This window comes from Sinohyriopsis cumingii, chromosome 9, assembly GCF_028554795.1.
Source record: "Sinohyriopsis cumingii isolate HCF-2022 chromosome 9, ASM2855479v2, whole genome shotgun sequence".
Lineage (NCBI taxonomy): Eukaryota > Metazoa > Mollusca > Bivalvia > Unionida > Unionidae > Sinohyriopsis > Sinohyriopsis cumingii.
This window is the reverse complement of record NC_142969.1, coordinates 108,138,134-108,159,203: the sequence shown is the minus strand read 5'-3', so window position 1 is coordinate 108,159,203 and position 21,070 is coordinate 108,138,134. Positions and strand designations below refer to the sequence as shown.

General features: G+C 42.4%; 1 protein-coding gene and 1 long non-coding RNA gene across 8 annotated transcripts in view; one reads left to right on the top strand and one right to left on the bottom strand.

Annotated features, from left to right (window-relative positions):
* The window catches only part of LOC149792444 (uncharacterized), an 84,044-nt gene extending 83,502 nt beyond the window's left edge, over positions 1–542 (bottom strand). For all 7 annotated transcript variants that reach the window (XR_016423562.1, XR_016423561.1, XR_016423564.1 and 4 more), the window contains exon 1: positions 405–542. The gene's annotated coding sequence lies outside the window, so the exon portion shown is untranslated. The remainder of the gene's footprint in view (positions 1–404) is intronic.
* Positions 417–20,077, top strand: LOC149792443 (uncharacterized). The gene is made up of 2 exons (XR_016423566.1): positions 417–548; positions 19,512–20,077. It is a non-coding gene; the product is annotated as an uncharacterized LOC149792443 (long non-coding RNA).
* Positions 20,078–21,070: the final 993 nt, after the last annotated feature.

Sequence of the window (21,070 nt, the reverse complement as noted above, 5' to 3'; positions counted from 1 at the left end):
TATAAGCTGCTGCTTCAAATGAGTTAACCAATCGTCAGTGAAATAAGACATATGAAAGTCTGAAACCGTATAAAACACAGAATGAAAGGCGGATGGACACAACATAATACTGTTAATCATCAAACAAAATACAAAAGTATGTTCTCTGATAATTAAAGAGTTCTATATCAGTGTGGCATATAAGACTTGAAACTTTACATATCACAGACATGCAGACGATTAAACAGGCAAAACAAAACAGGTATAAAAAAGTGAAGATGTACTTGATTGACAGTGCAATGGTACATTGGAGAGGAAAGGGAAATATGGAGGAATTTGAGTTACAACTTAACAAACCGTAGTCTTAAAAATAACCATAATTGTGTAAAAAGTTTATAAAGTTAAGAAAATATAATAGCTCCTACCTATACCGCCAACGAAAGGAAAATGGCTGCCCTGATTTTCGGCTCCTTAGGAAGAAGGAATATTTTGGAAGCTCCGAGATGCTGCAACAAGCTGATACAAAATAAGCTGACGGCTCCCCAAAGAAGACGAGTTCACCCAACCCAGTAGGTACAACAAGTTTATACCATTATCATTTTCTCCTTAAGTGAACGTAATCATGAAATTAATTCTGCAATGAACGTAAGACTGATACAGTATAAATATCATTTATTAGTATATTTGAAAAAGATTCTCGTGTTTGTTTAGAATCATTGAAAATTACGCAAATATACACCCCAAGGTTCTATATAGACTGGTCCAAAACGGTGCGAACATGCAGTGCCATTGACTTACATTGCTACCATACCATATAAAGCCAATCCGGTAACCTGAGTCAGAGACGATGTACATGTAGTTCTGGAGGGGGGTAGATATTTATATCTACTACAGACCCATATCGTGCTTCTTGTAGCATGTGGGGGCGATTGGCGCATATAAAGGTATGCCCGTCCGCTGAATTTCTGGAAACAAATAACTGAGTGCCACCTTACGTTCAAGATGTGTTAGTAAAATAATATGAACAAATCTGCAAATGTTGAATCATATAATTTTCGCATTCTTGTACTGGATATATTTTGTTGCATACACTATTTGTCAAATCCTTAATAAGATGTGAACAAAATGTTAAACTACGCAATAGTTAGGTTTCATAGCGTTTCTCGGTTAAGAATCTTCGATTATTATGGCTAGTAAAGGGCAGCGTGTATTTACATCGCAAACAACATAATATGGATCCAGAAAACAATAGATACATTCTAATGTGCATAAGTCTTCATTTACCATTCAGGTAATTAGAATATTCCAATTTCCTGCTGAAAATATGGGCGTCAAAAAAACGCATTTATAAAGACGATGCTTTGTAAAAGACTAGGTAGTTTAATATCTACATGTAGAAGCAAAATTTAAAACAGTAGGTGATAATCATCCTTAACAGTGAACGCCAGTAAGACGGCATCTTCGACAGTAGCCAAGGTTCCGATATTTAACCCTATCTACACCTTCTTGGATCGAGCAGCGATTTCTGTGCTTCGAGTGCCACTGCATTCAATAAAAAATAAGTTGTCCAAATTTTAACACTTCCTACATGTTCTAGACATGGGGAACACATAAGTTGAATGGACTCATAAATATAAAAATACACCTATGAGGGCTTCTTTCTGGTATGCAGTCATACCTTCGAGTTTAAACTGACAAAGTACCCTTTTGAAGTCAGTTGCCTCCACCACTGGTTCGAGACCAGGATTCGGCCAATGTGGGTATGTGAGAAAGCTTGCCAGTAGCTTCTCGTGGGTCGGTGGTTCTTCCCAGGTTTTCCCGGGTTCTTCCTCCACCATTAATACTGGCCGCCATACATAGCCTATCGTGTGCTGAAAAATGGCGTTAAACCCAACAATAACAATAACAATAACAGCCTCCACCATTTTCATCCAATATACAATGCAAGGCTGTTACACGCTATTGGTTAGTTGGCATTACATACTAAGGAGGCAACTCATGAAATCCAATTGATGTCGCTAGGACAAAACCCTAAAATATCTGCTCGATCCGTCAAGGTGTAGATAGGATTAACATATCGGAACAAGGGCCTGCGAAAAGGTTAAGACAGTAATTGCCACATTTGCCCCGCTTTTTACTTATTTTTCCTCTTTAACTAGTTTCATATCAACCATATCCCACACTATGCTCGTGCTATACTTAAGGAGTTTCAGATTGACCACATGTCACGGTACGTTCGTGCTTTACTTAAGTTGTTTCGTATTAACCATACATCACGGTACGCCCGTGTAATACTTAAATAGTTTCAGATTGACCGTGTCACGGTATGCCCTCATAATTCCTAAGATAAAGATAAATGAGAAATTATAAATTAACCATTGTGATATTTGCGATTGACCTTCAACAGAACATTTATCATACATATAATAGTAGTAAGGTGGGGTACATTAGCGTCAATGGGAATTAGCATTACAGAGACCCCTGGGTCAGATTAGCGTCAAGGGAAATTTAACATGGAGAAAAATCGTGGGTCAGATTAGCGTCAAGGGAAATTAACATGGAGAAAAATCGTGGGACGGTTTAGCGTCAAAGGAATTTAAACAGGGTGGGACTTTATAGCGTCAAGGGAAATTGAACATGGGATTTTTTTTTTAAATTTTTTAAAAAAAAGGGGTAGGCAATGGAAAGGCTATCTCTTTTCGAGAAATATGGCTGGCCCTGAAAAGGGCCTTTGGGTTTTCTTCTTCTTCTTCTGCTTCTAGTTTCTTCTTTTTCTCCACCAAGTTCTTATTTTATCTCCAACACTCTTTCTCTTCTTTTCTTTCTTTTCTTTCTCTTGCTCTTCTTTCTTCTTCTCTTCCTCCTCTTCTTTCTTCCTCTTTTCATTTTCTTCTTCTTTTTCAATTTTTTCATTCCATGCTCTCATCCTTATCCTTTCCTCTTCATCCTCCTTCTCCTCCTTTATTTCTTTCAACAGATCACTGATGATTACCTTCATTTTTCGTAAATTGTTTATCTCCATCTTCACTCGATGGGGACTATAAGAATAGTGATCCTCGTTTAGGTTAACCAACATTTGCTCTATCATTCCTAAATTGTCGAGGACGTTTTGCAATTTTTCCATTTTGTCCATTTGGTTAGAAGCCATCTTCTTTTTTTATTCTTTGCAGAATGGTTTGAACGACGAATACTGTGGGTTCTTATACGAAAAGCGCGGACGTGAAGGAAAACATCTCCCTACTTTTTCATTTCATATAATAAAACCCTAACTATACTCTCCACATACGCTAAGAAACAATAAACAAAATCCATAATCTACTATCCACACAATCGTACGTGAGCTCTTACAGAACCCTAACTATACTCTTCACCTATGCTAAGAAACAATAAAGAAACCCATAATCTACTATTCACACAAACGTACCTTAGCTCTTACAAGCACCAACACACAAACACATACCCTCGCACTATGAAAAAAGAGTTAGTGTTTATAATCACACTACTCTACCTACACACACACACACACACACACACACACACACACACACACACACACACATTGGCAAATCGATAGTTATTTCTTTTCTAGAGTATTGGGTAGCCCTGAAAAGGGCTGTTTTTTTTTTTTAACTCCAGATGCACCTATCTAATGGTTGCACCTTCCTGGCCTGGCGCCACACACGCATCTTCTTCCCCAGTCTCCTTTCACCTTTCTTCTGGCGAGCGCAGAGGGAGGATGATTCGCTTCAACACCCCAATCCTCTGTCTCTGGAATATTGTACGACATCCTCTCTTCTAGTTTCTTTTCCTCCTCTTCCCTCTGTCTTCTCTCCTCCTCTTCGTTCTTCATTCTTTCCTCTTCTACTATAGCCTCCGCGGCCAGTTCATTTAACAGGCGCCTGACATATTCCAGATGTATCTGGAGTTCAAGAAGTTTGCTTATTCTGCTATTCATTCTTGTGTTGAACAATCAACAAGGGTAGCTAGACTGCCCAGCGAGTTTCAATTTATAGTGAAAGCGCGGACGTGATGGAAAACATCCCCCTAAAAACATAAAATTGATCTTACCTAGATCATAACCAAAAAACAACAACGCGCGGACCTAAAAGAAACACTCACTCACTTTTTTATGCTACCCATCACTATTTTTAAATTTTTTATAAATCACTTCAATAGACTATCCACATACTCAAATCAATCCAATCTTACCCCAAATTTACACCTCAAACACCAAAAAAAAGACATCATGTTAATCTACTATCCATACCAACTTACTTAAGCACTTACAAACACAAACACACAAACACATACCCTCACATTTTTAAAAAAGAGTTAGTGTTTATTTTCACACTACTCTACCTACACACATTGGCAAATCGATCGTTATTTCTTTTCTAGAGTATTGGGTAGCCCTGAAAAGGGCTGGGTTTTTTTTGTTTGCTATGGCATTCTTTTTTTAGTTTCTAAGAATGCGATGTCCTCTGAGGATAGACTTTCTGGCGATAGGTTTGCTTCTTCGAAAAGAGAAGAAGAACTCTTTGGTGTCGATCCGACAATCGACAAAGCCTCTGTCAGCTTCAGGTTGCTGCTGTTGTTGTTGTTGTTGTTGCTGCTGTTGCTGCTGTCTCTGAAGTCTGTACTTCTCCGTCCATTCTTCTTTCTCCCTGTTCATTTCTTCTCTGAAGAGCTCTTCTATCAGGTCTTCAGTGATTTTTAACATTCTCACATTCTCTATTTCTTCTGGCTTCGGTATCAGACTGTGTCTGACCCTATGCAAATTCACGTAGGCTTCGTTGAGTTTAGCTAGTTTGGAACACATCTTCTTAGGAGGATGAGTCGACAATGGATGGTTAGACTGGAAACTACCCCAGTTCTTAAAGTCAAAGCGCGGACGTGAAGGAAAACATCCCCCACACGGTTTTCGAGCCGCAACGTTCAGTGAGTGTCATGCGAGGGATAGTAAGAAATGAAAGAGCATCAATCCAACATTCTTATAGCTAAACAAACCACAAAGGCATTTTTTTCAAAACAACATTTTTTATTCAAAAATCACTTAACACTAAACAACAACTCTAATATTTTTAACAATAATCCAACATCATAACATCAAACAATTTTTTTTCAAAACACAACATTTTTTCCACAGTCTCCTCACATTCCATCTTTAAAGTTTCTCCACTAGGTAAAGAGGGATAACAGTCTTCCATGGTTTCTAGTAATCTAGGATGACTTCTCTCAAACTGTTGATTTCTATGGTATTATCGAATTCTGCATACAGGATGACGTTCACCGTTTCATCAGGGTCTCGGTCTTTAAACTGAATTTCCACACGAATCTGGCCGGATTTTATAGGGTGGAAATGTCCCTCGTCGCTGCCTTGGTCTGGAGTGAAATCGAAAGCCCACAAAGCGTAGCCTCCTGCATAATCCTCGTACGTAATACCGTGACTGGTATTGGTTCCTAACTGTCCGGTGGCTTCGTACAGGGACAAGTACGATCTCAAGTAATTCTTCTTGGTAAAGTCAGGTTCGAAAGGTCGGGTACACAAGGTCTTGCCATCGCGACTGACTTCGATTTTGGACACGCCAAAGTGTTGAAAGTAGAAAGGATTCTTTTCGGCAGCTCCGTTGAAGGCTGTATTCTCGACGATACCAACGATCAAACGTTTGGGTAACTGTCCTTGGAACAGATGATCTTCGATCATGGATCGCTGTCCCTTGGGAATGGTGAAGGTTTTCACTTCCACGCGTCGTATGGGATACTTGGCAGTCGTTCTGCTCAACGTCTGACTGATGTCGTTTCCCACTTTAGGTAACACTTCCACGCGGCGTACGTAGAGTCTGGCTTCTAGGATTTTGGTTTTGTAACCGTCACTATCAGCCATCAAATGGAAAGTGGCACTGCTACGATTCAGTCTCAGGCGGACATCCACCCCGTTCAGCAAATACTTTTCTTGCAACCACATGTCCAAATGCAAACGATCCATCAGTTCTAAATTTGTGTCGGCTCCCGTGATTCTCTTTCTTCGTTCTACAAATCCATCATTGTTGTCTTTCTTTTCATCAGTTTCCAATATTTCAAACTTGGTAGGTTCGTCAGCTTCCCATACCACACAGGCATTGAGATGAGTGTTCTTGGCATCTATTCCGTACGTCAAGAGATTTTCCAGGTAGGCACGATAAGGGTAAGTATCCATGCTGCTACTGACCAGTTTGTTATTCAAGTACAAGTCCACTCCACTGAACAAGGAATGCATGAAATTGTTGACGGGCGCTACTGCTTCATCGTCTATAGCACCTCCAGTCTTATCTAGAATTTTGACTTTCAGGTACAAGTAACTGCTATTCAGATCGATGTAATCTTCGGGCTGTCCTTTGATTTCAAACTCGATGGGAGCGGAATCGGTCAGTGAGGAGACGGGGTGAAATTCCACCCACTGGGATTCTCGCATCGTCATCATCGTGGGGGCATGGCAAACAGATCCAGTTCCGTCTTGGAACAAGCGCAAGATTCTCGGTGCATCATTTTTTTGTCTCTTTTCTCAATAATCGAAAACGTCTAAGTCTCGAACGGTTCTTCTTTTCTTGGCCTTTCTCGCTTGAAGTCTGGTGAAAGGGTGTTTTCTTCGTCGTCTCTTTCTGCCTTGTCCTTGCTGAATGCCTGACTCGGTAGCGTGCAGGGCATTTATAGGTGTTTCTCGTTGGCCTAAAATGTCTTTGCCCGTTTGCAGCAAGACATTTTTGCCTGCCCTCATGAAGGCTTCTTTCGGGTTTTGTTTGTCGATGATGACATTTTGGAGAAAATCTTTGCCTTGCGTCAGTGCCGCTTCTTTCAAGGCGTGCAATCCGCGTGTCACCATCGGTTTCAACACCGGGACCACCGAACGAAAGGCCGATTTTAACATATCTCCTAAGCCGTGTCCTCGCTGTCGAGCAACCCCTCGGTACACTGGATACATGACTTACGAATCGTGAGAAAACCGTTTTCGAAAATGGAGTTTCACCGTGACTTTTCCTTTGGTGAATGGAATATTTTGTCCCAGATCTCCTTTTATAGTAATGTTGACCGTGTCCAAATACGACTTACTGACAGGCAAATAGTGAGGATGTACAAATTCGCGGTGGACGTGGTCAGTGTTTCCACCTTCCTCGTCAGTGTTCGTGGCAGAATCCACTTTTAAAGGAATGACACGCAGTAACGGTACGGAGGTGTGTCCCACCACGTTATACTCCACCACATCGGAATACACAAACATCAAATTCAGTCCTTGGTTCAGTTCTACCGGGGCACGAAATAACTTGCTAAAAGACTCGTTGTCGTAAACGATGGGTAATTCGCTTTTCTTCATCATGCTCATTCTCAGGTTCATGTCTCCGCCCAACATGTCATACAATTCAGGACAAAATAAAATGGACAGGATTTTACTCCGTTCAAATTTCATCAAGAAGCGACGAGCTGCTTTGTGGTACTCCATGGTGACACTTTTGTTAACATGCTCCAAAGCTTTCAGAAACACGGCATTAAACCTGGAGGCTATGGTGCTGACCAAATGTTGACCACTAAAATAATAGCCTCAGGAAATGAACAAGTGATAGGTGGTGTACTTTTGTGTACGGGTTTTCTTGTCATATTTGACATTGCTATCCATCCACTGTTGCAATTGTTCGTCATGAACTTCCACATCAAAAAAATTTTGATTGGGAAGGACATTGAGGACTTGGGTCGGGTGAATCATTTCTACTAAAGCCACTTCCCAATGGGCTTCGTGATCTAAGGGGATGGCTTGAGGTAATTTGGCCGTGTAACAGCACAACGTGTTCTTGGGAAACACCTCCATGGAACTGTCACTGGGTAAGGTTAAGTAAAATTGGTTTTGGTGACTCATAATTCCAGAGTTCTGTGGCTGTCCGAGGGGTTAGTGGACGTCAGAGGCGTGTCTCCGCCCAAAATGGGATTCTGGTTGTGGTTGGAGTGGTGACTGGCACTGGCACTGGACACAAGGTTCCCGTGGTTCCCGTTCGAGGTGAATTTCAGGGAGGGATTGGGAAGCAGGTAACCGATGCAACTGCTCAATAAAATGGTCCACAATTGTTTGTCTCCTTGTTGCAAACTCAAATTGGCGATGGCTGCCCCGATGACACAATACACCACGAAGATTTGGCAGAAAAAGACGATTTGCGTTTTAGGCACACGTTCTCCACACCACACCCACAAGGGTTGTTTTTGTAAATCTTGCACAGAAGAACTAGGGGAAGGAGGAGTGGTCGACGTAGCTGCGTCTGTGTGAAAAGGCATGATGGTCACTTCTTTTTATAGTCGATGACTTGCGAAGCGTCGATCCAAGAATCAAAACTGGGTGGATATCCTTTCCAACGTACTTTGACTTCTTTGACACGTCGTTTGCCCACTTTACGGGTTCTGCGTTCGAGAATGCTTTCGATGTCGTACACGTCGTCTTCTTTTTTGGTGACACGTTGTAACTCGGGCAAATAAAACGTTCCTTTGAGCACTTCTCCGTTCATGTCTTCCAATTTATAGACGGCAGGATGACGGCCATGCACTCGTCCAGTGACGCGAAACAGTTCGGTCGTCCAGTTAGGTAAGTAACCTTTGTCAAAAGTGCGTTTGGTTTTGCCAATGCGCACCCAATCTCCTACGGCCAACTCTCCACTTTTCTTGGGGACAGCCCTCGTCGGGGACGTACCAAACAGGCGCTCAAACACCAACACTTCGTTGTCGGGAGTCACGTCTTGCGGGGCACGTCCAATGCTTCGATGGTAAGATTGGTTGTACGCTTGCACCAGGTGCGGTAAGATGTCGATGTACTTCAGAGTGTGATGATGCGTAAAATATTTCCACATGCGTTCTTTCAAAGTGCGTTGAAAACGTTCCACGATGCTGGCTTTGGTTTCGGGATTCTCGGTGGTAAAAAAATGAATGTCACGTTTCTTTAATTCTTTTTGGAAAGCTTGGTTCAGAAATTCGGTGCCTTTGTCCGTTTGCCATCGAAGAGGGTGACGACCGCTTTGTTTCAACATCCGTTGCAGGGCTCGCACTAACTCGCTGCTCGATTTGGAAGTCAAGGGCACGACCCAGGCAAATTTGGAAAAGACGTCGATGACACAAAACAAATATTTGTAGCCACGATTGTAGCTGGCCAAATGAGAGACATCGGCTAAATCGGCTTGCCATTGATGATCGATGCCTTCCACTCGGGTGCGACTTCTGGCAAACTTGCGTCGAATGGGTTTGTGTAAAGTGTAGGTAGCTTGTTCTTGTAACCATCGTTGCACTTGAGGTAAACGGAGACTTTTCAGTCGCGTTTTGGCAGCACGATACAATTTTTGAACTCCTGCGTAACCTGCAGGATGGGAGGGATCGTAGTAAATGCTGGCTAAGACTTTTTCCATTTTTTGTGTTGGTTGGTGTGTTAATAAGACACCCACTCTTGGAGGATGCTACTCTTTTTCTCTTGGGGTATTTTCTTGGATTGCAATGCTTTGCGTGTGCGGCCAGCAATAGGTGTCGAAGAGGAGAAGGATGTCTGAGCGGGGGATATCGGTTCTTGTTTCACTTCTGTCTTCACTTTCTTTTTCTCTTGTGAGGAAGAAGGGGTGGCCATCATCTTTTTAATCCATCCAATTCTGGAGGTAGGTGGTGTTGTTAACTTGCGTACTTTTTCTGGTGGAGTTTGAAACCCTTCCTCTTCTCCTTTTTCTGTCTTGGTCACGGGTACTGGTGGTACTGGTACTGGTACTGGTGATGGTGCTGGACTTTTCATCAAGGTCTTAAAATCTTTCAGAGTGGGTACAGCTGTTTCGTCTAAAGCTTTCTGGTGAAAGAGTTGCAGTCGTTGCAAGAGTTGACCGTACTTTTGCGATTTTTCTGTTTCGGACAAATCTTGGCGATCCATCAAGGACTGCAATTCGTGTTGTAACTGGGACATCTCGCTCAAATGGGGATTGGGAGGTAAATGCGGGGTGTGTTGTTCTTGCCACCGATGGTATTCCATCCATCGTTTGTAAGGCACTAAAGCTAGTTTTCGTCCTTCCATGGGGTTGTCAGGGGTCGATTCTGAGATCTTGGAACTTCCGAGGCCTTTTTATCTTGCTCCCACCAGTCCTCCCAATATGGTTCCCAAGACTCCTTTCAGTATGGGCCTAACAAGAGAGGTAAAATACCTCCACGTTGCACTAACATCTTCTTTTTTTGACGAATGGGAATTTTCTTTTGAACCATTTGGCGAAGAACGTGACGATGTTTGCCTAAGCATTTTTTCTGGTGTTTGGACAAAGGGATCGTGCCTTTCAAAACGTTGGGAGGTAAATGCAACATTCGCACACGGTATCGATGACCTCTTTGGAGGCTGTTTGAATGAGTTTTTTTCGTAGGGGTGGAGAAGCTTTGGACAGGACAGATAACATGTCCCCATGTTTGGCTAAACGTGGTGGCAGTCCTTTCCTTTTCTTTCCTTGGGGTTTTCTGGAGGGTGACATCTTTGAGTCTTCAGGAGCACCAAAAAACACTGATACCCGACTTGGTCACAGGCCTTTTTTATACTGGAACGCGTCGCCACTGATTGTCTTTACGTCGTATTAGTTTGAGGACAGGCATGACACGTCGTGCAGGGGTACGTAACGGACTAAATCGAGCCAGTTCTTGCTTGGACAAATCCAGTAAACTTTGTAACATGCCCGATCTTTCTTGAACTTTGATTTTGGGAGAAGGTACTTTGTGAGCAGCAGCCACTGCCACTAAATTGGAAGGTCCTGCCACTGGGGAAGTTCTTTTGGGGGTCATCAACGGAGAAGTTCTTGGTGTGATCAACGTCTCCAAGTACTCTTCAGTTCTGGGTGTCATTAATCGAGAAGTGGACAAACGTGAAGCTGCCGGAGACGCAGTCACCGCTGTGGCAGGTCGTGGTTTGCGAGTGTAAGGTTGCGTCCTGGCCGAAGTGCTTCTCTTGCGACTAGTTTTCTGTGGACTTTTCTTTTTCTGGGGGCTTCTTTTCTTTTTCCAGGGTGGTGTCTGGTCAGAGGAGGGTCCTGCCACTGGAGAAGTTCTCCTTGGGGACCTGGTCTTTTTCTTCTTCTTGGAGCTTCGTTTCACTTTTTTCTTGGGGAGAAGTTTGGGGGCATTAGGATCCCATCTTAAGAGAGAGCGAATGATGACCCCTCCTAGAGTACCGCTCCCTCCAGGTTTCAAAATGATTTGTTTTTTGGTTTGAGTGTCGATGCGGGGATCGGCCAGTTGGACCAAAGCGACTTTGTTTCGATCGAAAAAGCGTTTGGTTTGATGAGGAATCTGAATGATTCCTTGGAGTAATTGACGTGCCGTCACCGTGAACCATCGTAAGACTTCTTTGAGACTAGCTTCTAAGACACGAGCTCGTGTTTGTGGATCTTTTTCTCGACTGATGCCATACAAGGCACGAATCAATTTGACGGGAAGATGCGACTGAAGGGACGTCATGTTCGCACTGAGAGTGAGACAGACGAAAAAGGGTCTGAGGTTTTTATAGATTTATTTTATGGGGAGTGAAATGAAGTCGAGGACGGAGACGTGTACAGGACAGGCCCTCCGTCTTGGCACCAGTGGTGAAACAAGTGGGTACGAAATCGCAAATCCTCGGGGGTCGTAGGTTTCAAATCGACGAGTAAATAGGCGTGTGGAGTTTGAGTGGAATCGTCGTACGCCTGAGTCAGCCAAGGCGTTCCTAACTGTTTGGTTAAGACTTGCACTTGCGATTTATCTCGAGGGCTTTTAAACAAGACCACGTAATGCGCATTGAGACTGATGGTGCGATGGGCTTTACTTTGTTGAAACAAATTTTGGGTGATGTAAACGACACTGGCATTACGGTGATGCCCTTTGCGCGTGAACCACAGTTTAATTTCTTCTTCGTCTTCTCCTAACATGTCGTCAAAAATGACCAGATGGGTTAGACGGGAGTCAGAGACGATGCCGTCGTCTTCTTTAGGAATGCCTTCCACAAACACGATGGAATCGCCTTGACTTTCTCGCAAGAGGCTGTACGCCGATTGCCACTCTTTGTAACACCACACGATTCGTTGAGGGGGTCGATCGATCAAATGATGTTTATGTTCGATCAAACGTTTGACGAATTCGGTTTTGCCTGAACCGCTAGGTCCAGCAATGAGCATGTTAAAGGGATGGCGAAGATACAAAGCCTCCCAACTGGCACGATCTAAGTGTTCGTCGATGACTTTGACAGTAGAGGAAGACGGAGCAGAGACAGCAGAGGTAGCCATAGTGTGAGGAATGTCACTTGTGACACGAAAGACAAACAAGACAAGAGTTTATATACTTTTTCAGAACACGTTTATTGAATGTTTCAAACATGAATACGAAAGACAAAAATACATAAAAGCCAAAGGCTTAAGTACAAGAATAAAAGGCACATGATAACCATGAACGTGGAATAAACACAAGTGTCTCTACAACAACCACATGTTTTGGGTAAAGTTCTAACCAGTTCTATAGTAGGGGGTAAGGTCACACAAGTGTCCTCCCGAAAGGGTCTTTCAGGCCTGTCCACGACAGTCCTGTCCTGGGTGACGGGTTCTTCTGGCACCGTCACTAACACGGGTTGAAAAGTAACTTTTTTCCTTGAATAACTCTCGTGCATACTGGGACCACCTCTTGTGTCCAAGCCTCAAAACCCTGGTCTCGGTGATGTCCAACATTTGACTCCTAACCAAGCTGGTTTCTTCTTCGTCAACGACATGGTAAGTTACTTCAATGAACAATGAACTATCGATCTTGCCTAGGGTTCCTTTTCATATACAGACCAATACCGACGTGACCGTACGGTAAGGTGAAGTGATTGGGAAGTCGCACTCGCTTCTGGTATACAATTTGATAGACTTTTTCCAAGGGTCGACTGACGATGTGGTGAGTGGGTAAACGTACAATCTTGTTCGGTTGATAAGTGGTCACTTTAAAGTTTCCATCCTCTCCCGATTGCAAGGCTTCTTTCAATACCCCAAAGTTGACCACTCGACTGGTACGATGATTCAGAGTCAGTCCTTTCACTTTGCACTCCGTGTGCACTTCTCCTTGTTTGTCCCCGTATTGGTAACCGTAATTTTTAGGACCGCCACTGACGAAACATAGAATCTTGTCGTCGGGATACTCGTCTGTCCAGGCTCCTAAACGGTCTCCTTCGATGTCAGGGTGCTGTTGACTCGGGTGATGGATGTAAATGCAACTGTCCGTGTCAAAGTACAGGACGCGTTCCCCTAACAGTTCTAAAGCTTCGTACAATTTTAAGCGACCATGAGCTGTCACGTAAGCCGCAATGATGACATTTCCAAAAGGGTCGTCTTGTACAAAGTCCAGATCTTCTTCGTAATTGACCAAGATCAAATCCTCTCGAACGACGTCCACGTGTTTCATGTATTTGGTTTTGTCGTGAATCATCTGGAAGTAGCGGGAAGGTTCTGTCAAATATTCCGTCTTGCGTAAACACGGTCGTTGTGCCATTTTACCCCACAAGCAATTTAACATCACTTTGGCAAACGATCGCCTGCCTTCGTTTTTTTCGATGTGGTCTAAAGAGATGCCTTCTTGTGCATAGTATTTCTCTTTGAATTGTATTTGGTCTTCGGGAGTGTGACACCAGGAAGGATAGCCGCTGGCTTCTTGTTTCAGTTTCAAAAAGGCATCCACGTAGTCGGCGAGAATGCCTTTCTGAGTAGGGTCACCCTTGTGGTACTGTTGTGTCTTGGGAAAGTGGCAAATTTCGTACACTTCTAACAGTTGGTATCCCATGTCCAGAGCTTTGAACAATTCCACGCTAACCCACGTCCCCGTCAAGGCCCGTTCTTCCTGGCTGTGTTGGCAAGGTTGGTCCTGGTTGCACGTTTCGGCACAAGTACGGCACAAGGGAAACATCAGTTTGCCTTGACAATGGTGAGGTAAGACGGGATGGTATAGGTTCGTGGGAGGCAAAACTTTACACTTGATCAAGCCTTCGTATTGTCGAATGTTTTTCAGGTCGATGTGTTCCGTGAACAATTGCGGGTGCCCTACAGGAAAGCGACAATATTTGCACACGTAGGGATACAGCGAACACACGTCCAAGTATTTGATTTCTTCTCCTTTCTCTTCGTCGGCTTGGTACAGCAAACAGGTGGCATTGGTCCTTCCTCCGTACAAACTATCCCTCGGGTTCAGCGGGTCCATGAACTGGTAACTTTCCACGAGGCGTTTAAACTCGGGATCGGTTTTCAAACGGTGATCGTACTCGTGTTCCCACATTTCCACCACTTGGTATCCTTGCTGTTCTAACTTTAGGCGTCGCTGACAAGTGTCCTGGTACAAGTCTTCCATGGTTCGTTGCAAAAACTGATTTTTAGTGTCACGGTCAGGGTAGCAGACGGGACATCCGTGAAATAAGCAACCGTTAAACTCGTACACGATCTTGGGGTTTTCTAAGTCCCAGCCATCGACCGAATGCGTTCCGATGGTCTTTTCGCCTCCTCCGTTGCGGGCATGCTGAATCCATTTGTCTTCCTTGTCGCACAAGTAATGTAACCAACGTAGGGCTTTGACCGAGTATTGACGCTTGACATAGTGGGTCGTTTGAGGACTGATGACAGCCAAGGTGTTTTCAGGCATGAATCGTTGGCGGTACACTAAGGAACACGCTTTGGCAATGGTGCAAGCTTCTTTCAAAGGATCGACCCCTCCGTGTTCCATAAACAGTTCTCGAAATTTTCCACAGCAACGCCGTAAAATGTCCACGTCGGAACGACAATACTTTAGCATTTCTTCCTGAAAGTCAAAAGGGTCTGAGGCGTGAGCCTGGTACCAAGCGTAGAAAGCTTCTCGTTGTTCGGTACGCATGTTGTCAGGGTCGTAATAGTGAGCCTCAGGTAAATGGGGTAGAACGGCGTGTTGATTGGCTTCCGTATTGAAAAAGTGTGGAAAATACCCTTTAGCCATTTCTGTCATTCCAAATGTTTTAGGCATTGACTCAAAGGCATGGCTAAGTAACTCATCGAATCTTTAAACTGCACTTGTCCCACTTGCATGAAAATGATTTTGGCTCCGTTCAAAGTGACTTTATGACGTTCGGTGCCTTGTTCCGTATAGTATCTCAAAAGAAACTGTCCATCGTATCCGGAGAAATTGTGAGCCATCACTGTGGCATGACGATGACAATCTCCGTAACGTTCGATGTCCTCTTGATTCCACGTCTTGTCGATGGGGTCTAAGACCCATTGGGCGAAATCGGCTAGCGTGTTCGGTCCCCGAAAGATTTTTTCACGCCCTCCGGGAATCTTGCTGCAGTGAGGGCAATGACTGAAGATAGGTTCTTGAATGCACTTCTCGCACGCTCGATGAGCCACGCAGAAATTAGGAGTGTGAATGCCGGTCTCTTGCACGCATTCGAAATCGAAAAAGATGAAATTGCCTTTCTTCTTGTGTCCATCCTCTTTCTTTGGTGGGGGTTGGTATTTTTGCACGTAGCATTGGTGTTCCAAGTCCACGATGTGGTGACAAATGTGACATTTTTTCTTTCCTGAGTATACGTGTGCCTTGGCATTATTGGTACGTATGCCTTGTCCACAGGTAGGGCACAATCTCAGGAGTTGACAAGCACATTTCTGCTGTGAACCTTGCGTCTTCAGATGTTGTTGGGAACAGGCAGGGCTGACAAACGTGCGCAGGCAAGCAGGACAATGCAATGGTTTTTGCCCTTCGCTCAGACAGGGTGGAGAGGTCAAACATCCTGAGCAATTCGATCCGTAATGCTTGTGTTGCTCTCGATTGTTATAACCATAGTCACATTTCTCACAGTAATAACTGTATCCCAGGAATGCAGTGATACTGGTAATGGTATCGAAATGGTCATCGTGATAATAGTCATGAATGTATTTTCCGTCCTTAAAGTCTTTCCCTCGAAACAACAGAGGTCCGCGCATTTCTTGAGGGTGCACTTTCAATGTGTAGCGTGGAGCTAAAATATCTTGCAATGTTTGCATCTCAGGAATGCCACAGGGTGTGTCTTTGGACAGGCCAGCTTGTTTTTAACAGGAGTTCTGCTTCACTTTTTGTTTGGTTTGGTCCGATTGTCGAATGTTCTCCCAGGTTCTTTTCCATTCTACCGTGTCGTTCTTGTTGGCATAGGTTCGTCCCACCACGATGGCTCGGGTTAAACACATCTGGTCTTGAGAATTGTGAATTTGGACGAGACTCTTTTTGGTGCTGCGAAGGTCGTTCACCAGTAACACCTTATTGCGTCCAGTCCTTTGAGGAGGAGAGACGTGGGTCATGTCGAGTATGGCTTTTCCATCGGTGATGTCAAACTGGTCATTAGATTGTTGCACGTGTTAAATCTTGTCCATGACTTTGGAAGCGGTCAATTCTGCAGGGGTGCTAAACTCGATCCAAACAGGGGATTTCAAACCGTCGTGTTGTATGGAGAGTCTCAAGCGATCGTCTTCTTTGGGTTGACATTGTCGCTTGAGTGTGGTGAGTAAAGAATCCCACACCCCGGTGATGAACCCTTCTGTTTTCTCCAACGGTACTTCGGACTTGAAATCTTTAAACTTCACCGTGTATTTGTAAGCCGTGGTTCTAAATTTTCTAGAGGAGTGTTTTTCGATCTCTCGAATGGAATAGTATTTTTCAGGGTTGACTAACGGTGGCGAACTTTGTTTAGAGGGCTTGGATTCTGGTTCACTCATGTCCTCTTCAAAATCACTGGCATGAATTTGTGCCAAGACTTCAGCTCTGGTACGAGGCGACAGATCACGTTTCTGCCTCTTACTTTCTTCTTTCTTCTCAAATGAATTGGATCGTTTCATCTTGAAAGCAAAAGGTCAAATGACTGAAGTTTAAACACCATGGGCTACTTTATAGTCATGGCAGACCAGCGTATATAAAAGGGTATGTGTCTTGTCCTTTCACTATTCATTTCACTCTCTAACCGAGCACAACGATGGAAGAGACTAGCCAAATCGAACGTTTCATCAGAGCTTTGCAAGGGGTCATTAGAAAATTCTCTTCAGACCAGCCGACGGACTACTCTCCTTCCTTTCGAGATAAAAGTCAAGATACTTGCTATATCTGTCAGAAGAAAGGGCATTGGTCTTCAGAGTGTCCAGAGCGTCAAAAAAGAAAAACAGGGGTTAAAAGAGACAAAAGTCAAGATACCTGTCATTATTGTCAAGAAAAAGGACATTGGTCTCCAGATTGCCCAAAAAAGAAACAAGAGGAGTCAGAAGAAGAGAGGGATTCGTTAGAGAAAGAAGACGAAGAGGAAGAAAGCAGACAGGTAAAGAAAAAGAAACAGGAGAAGAAAAGAAGAAGGGAAGAAAGTGAGGAGGAAGAAGAGGAAAAGACTGTGACTGTGAAGAAATTGAAAAAACAGAGAGAGTAAACAATGAGATAGAAGAAGTCTATGAACTTTTTAAAGTGCTATGTTGTGAATTGTGAATTGGATTGTAAATATTGATAAAAGAATAAATTAGGTATAAAAAGGTAAGTGTCTTTGGGTTTTGATTTTAAAATAAGAACGTACACTCACGCACTCATACACAGACACGTACTATAGGGGTAAAATGGTTCTTTTTCCTTTTTTCTTGAGTTATTGGAAATTGAAAGTCGATCTCTTTTCGAGAGAAGTGGATGGCCCTGAAAAGGGCCTTTTTGGTGTAAGGGTGAGTTTAAGCAATCAACTTTAACTGCCTTAAGCCTTTGCCACGGCCAAGGCCTACTTCTGGACTGCGTACTGTTGATGATGATGATTTGGTTGAAGTCACTAAGGGTGGTACGGTAGGCTTAGTCACAGGGTTGACGTGTTTAGCTCGGGAAGGTCGTATTCTCTTCGGTCGTAGTAAAGAAGTCTGATACATTTGTTTCAGACTTCTTAACTCCGCTAAAATGTCCAACAGTACCGTGACCGTTTGATTTTCACCCTCTTGTTTCTTTGCTGCTACTTCTTCCTGTTGTTGTTTTTTTCTTACCTCTTCTTCTTGCTGCTGTTGCTGTAGGAGAAAAGCTTGTTCCGCTTCCTTTTGTCGTTGTATAAATTTCTCCAATTCTTCTTTCTGTCTCTGTCTAAAATTCTCCACTTGCGGTAATGAAGGTGACGAAGGTTCCGGAACAAATTCTTGCGAGGTAAGAAAATCCACAAAATCCCAATGTACCTCTTCTGAAAGTAAGTCCGGGTTCCCTTGGGTGGTCTCCACTGTTGGTGCACCCCAATGGATCGTTTTCTGAGTTTCCGTCATGTTGAATCACTGTCGCATAGATTGACTGCACACAGGCGCTAGCGAATCTATATAGACCACGTGACGTCACAGACTGCTCTCTTCGGATTGGATGCGGGCTGACTGAATTTTGTAACGCGTGTTTGGATTGGTCAACAAACTCAATCCGTTTCAATCCTACCTCTACCTATAAATAAGTGCAGTTCACTGAATTGATTCACCTGTTCTCGGCGCCTCAAGATGTGGACCGATGTACAATCTTCTACGCTTGTGTCTTCAATGATGTTCCGGATGGACATACCCATGTATGTCCGATCCAAGTGGACAGTTGTCCACAGGACAGACACCAGTCTGTGGATACGTAGGATCTACGTAAAAAGACAAGGATGCCTCAAAAGAGTCCTGATTTACGGTCCTACAGTGAGACGCAGCCTAAGGACAAGAAGAAGACCAATGCGGTGCCCTTTATGTTAATGGATACATTAACATAAACCCAAAGGCCCTTTTCAGGGCCACTCATAGGTCTCGAAAAGAGATTGACTTTCCATTGCCAACCCTTTTTTATTTTTATTTTTTTAAAAAAAAATAGAAACCCCTCCCTGTTTCAATTTTACATAGACCCTATACAAACCCAGGTTTTTTTTGTCCATGTTAAATTTACATAGACCCTATACAGACCCAGGGTGGTTAATGTTAAATTTACATAGACCCTATACCGGCCCAAGAAGGTCTGTAATGCTAATTCCCCTAGACCATATACAGGCCCAGGGTTTTTCTCCATGTTAAATTTACATAGACCCTATACAGGCCCGGGGGGGGGGGGGCGGGGTCTGTAATGCTAATTCCCATAGACCCTATAGTGCCCCACTTCACTACTCACATCAGCTTTGGATATTATTAGGAATACCACTACAGTTTATTCAGAACTTTAATCATTAGGACTTGTGTTAGTAATTCCATGATTATTTGTGATTTAATTCGCAATACCGTAATATATATATATATATATATATATATATATATATATATATATATATATATATATATATATATATATATATATATATATATATATATATATATATATATGGGATGTATGATCGTATGGGTGTGTGTGTGTGTGTGTGTGTTGGATTTAAAACAACACATGGCGACTCAATGTATAGAGTCGTTGTTTTAGAATCAACCACAGGAATGATACAATCTTAGATAAAATTGAAAAGATTCATGCATTGAAAATTTTACAACAACGTAGCAGACTGTTTAAAAGCAACGTTTCTGTTGTAGATGGATTCCATGATGGCTTGTTGAAAACGCTTAAAGACAATTTTGCAAGCGTGAAGTAATCCACGGATGCTTTATACTGTTTGAAATGAAAGACTGGAGTGATTTTTATTTAAGACGTCTTTGATACGACCTTGAAGTCCAGTTTCTTAGACAGACATAAATTAAGTGTGGGAGCAAATTAAAGGAGACAGTAATAAAATTTAAAAAAAACGCCAAAAGAAAAAAAGAATTCCCAACAAAACAGTTTATGTCAGTCGCATGGATAGAAAAGAGACAGACATACTTGATTTGCCAGCACATGAAAAAGACAACCATGGATACAAATACATGGAATAGATGGTTAATAGGACTGCTGAACAGTGAAATTTAAATCAAATAAAAATGATCGACTGATCATATCCAATTCATGCTCTCTCATTAGCCGTTTACTCATTGCTGGTCCACTTTTGTTATAACTCTTTAAAGGACCACATAAAACACTATCATAGCTGGATCATTATACATGATTACGGAATAAATCAAAACAAAAATATCACCATAGACAAATTAAAATGTCATTTCTTCCATTCTTTTTCTTTTCATTGGTGGACCACTTTCCTTACTTACTACTTAGAACAACAAATACAACACTATAATATCTATGCCACTTTCTTTACTATTACAAAATAGAAAATAAAGGTACAATAATTGCTGGACAAAGAACCTTACAACTGGGAGTTTAGAGAGGTGTTTCAGACATCTCCTTTACCTTAGTACTGATACACAAGATTCTTTGAACTCTTACCATTCCAATTTATGGAGTTTATAAAATGCTAAAATTTGGGTAATGAAAATTAACAATTGGTATGGAACGGAGGAATAAAATATACCAAATATGCAGATAATACTAATTTAATAAGAAACCTGAAATTAAAAGCTTATTTTACATTCTTGCAGAGTTTTATGATACTGCACACGTGTATATGTGGTACGATCATAAACTAAAGATGTACCCACCCGTTTACCAAAATTAAAAATAATTCACAAAATATAGAAGAGGTAAATCAATTAAAAATTAAAAACCTGATTTCAACAACTATAGTCAGAATATTGCAGTGTTATTCTTAAACAAACGAGTGAACATTGTACTGACTGGACAGTGTACTGACTGAACATTGTACTGATTGAGCATTGTACTGATTGAACATTAAACAAACGAGTGAACATTGTACTGATTGAACATTGTACTGATTGAACATTAAACAAACGAGTGAACATTGTATTGATTGAACATTGTACTGATTGAACATTGTACTGAATGGACAGTGTACTGATTGAACATTGTACTGACTGGACATTGTACTGATTGAACATTGTACTGACTGGACATTGTAGTGATTGAACATAGTACTGATTGAACATTGTACTGATTGAACATTGTACTGACTGGACAGTGTACTGATTGAACATTGTACTGACTGGACATTGTAGTGATTGAACATTGTACTGATTGAACATTGTACTGACTGGACAGTGTACTGATTGGACATTGTACTGATTGAACATTGTACTGACTGGAC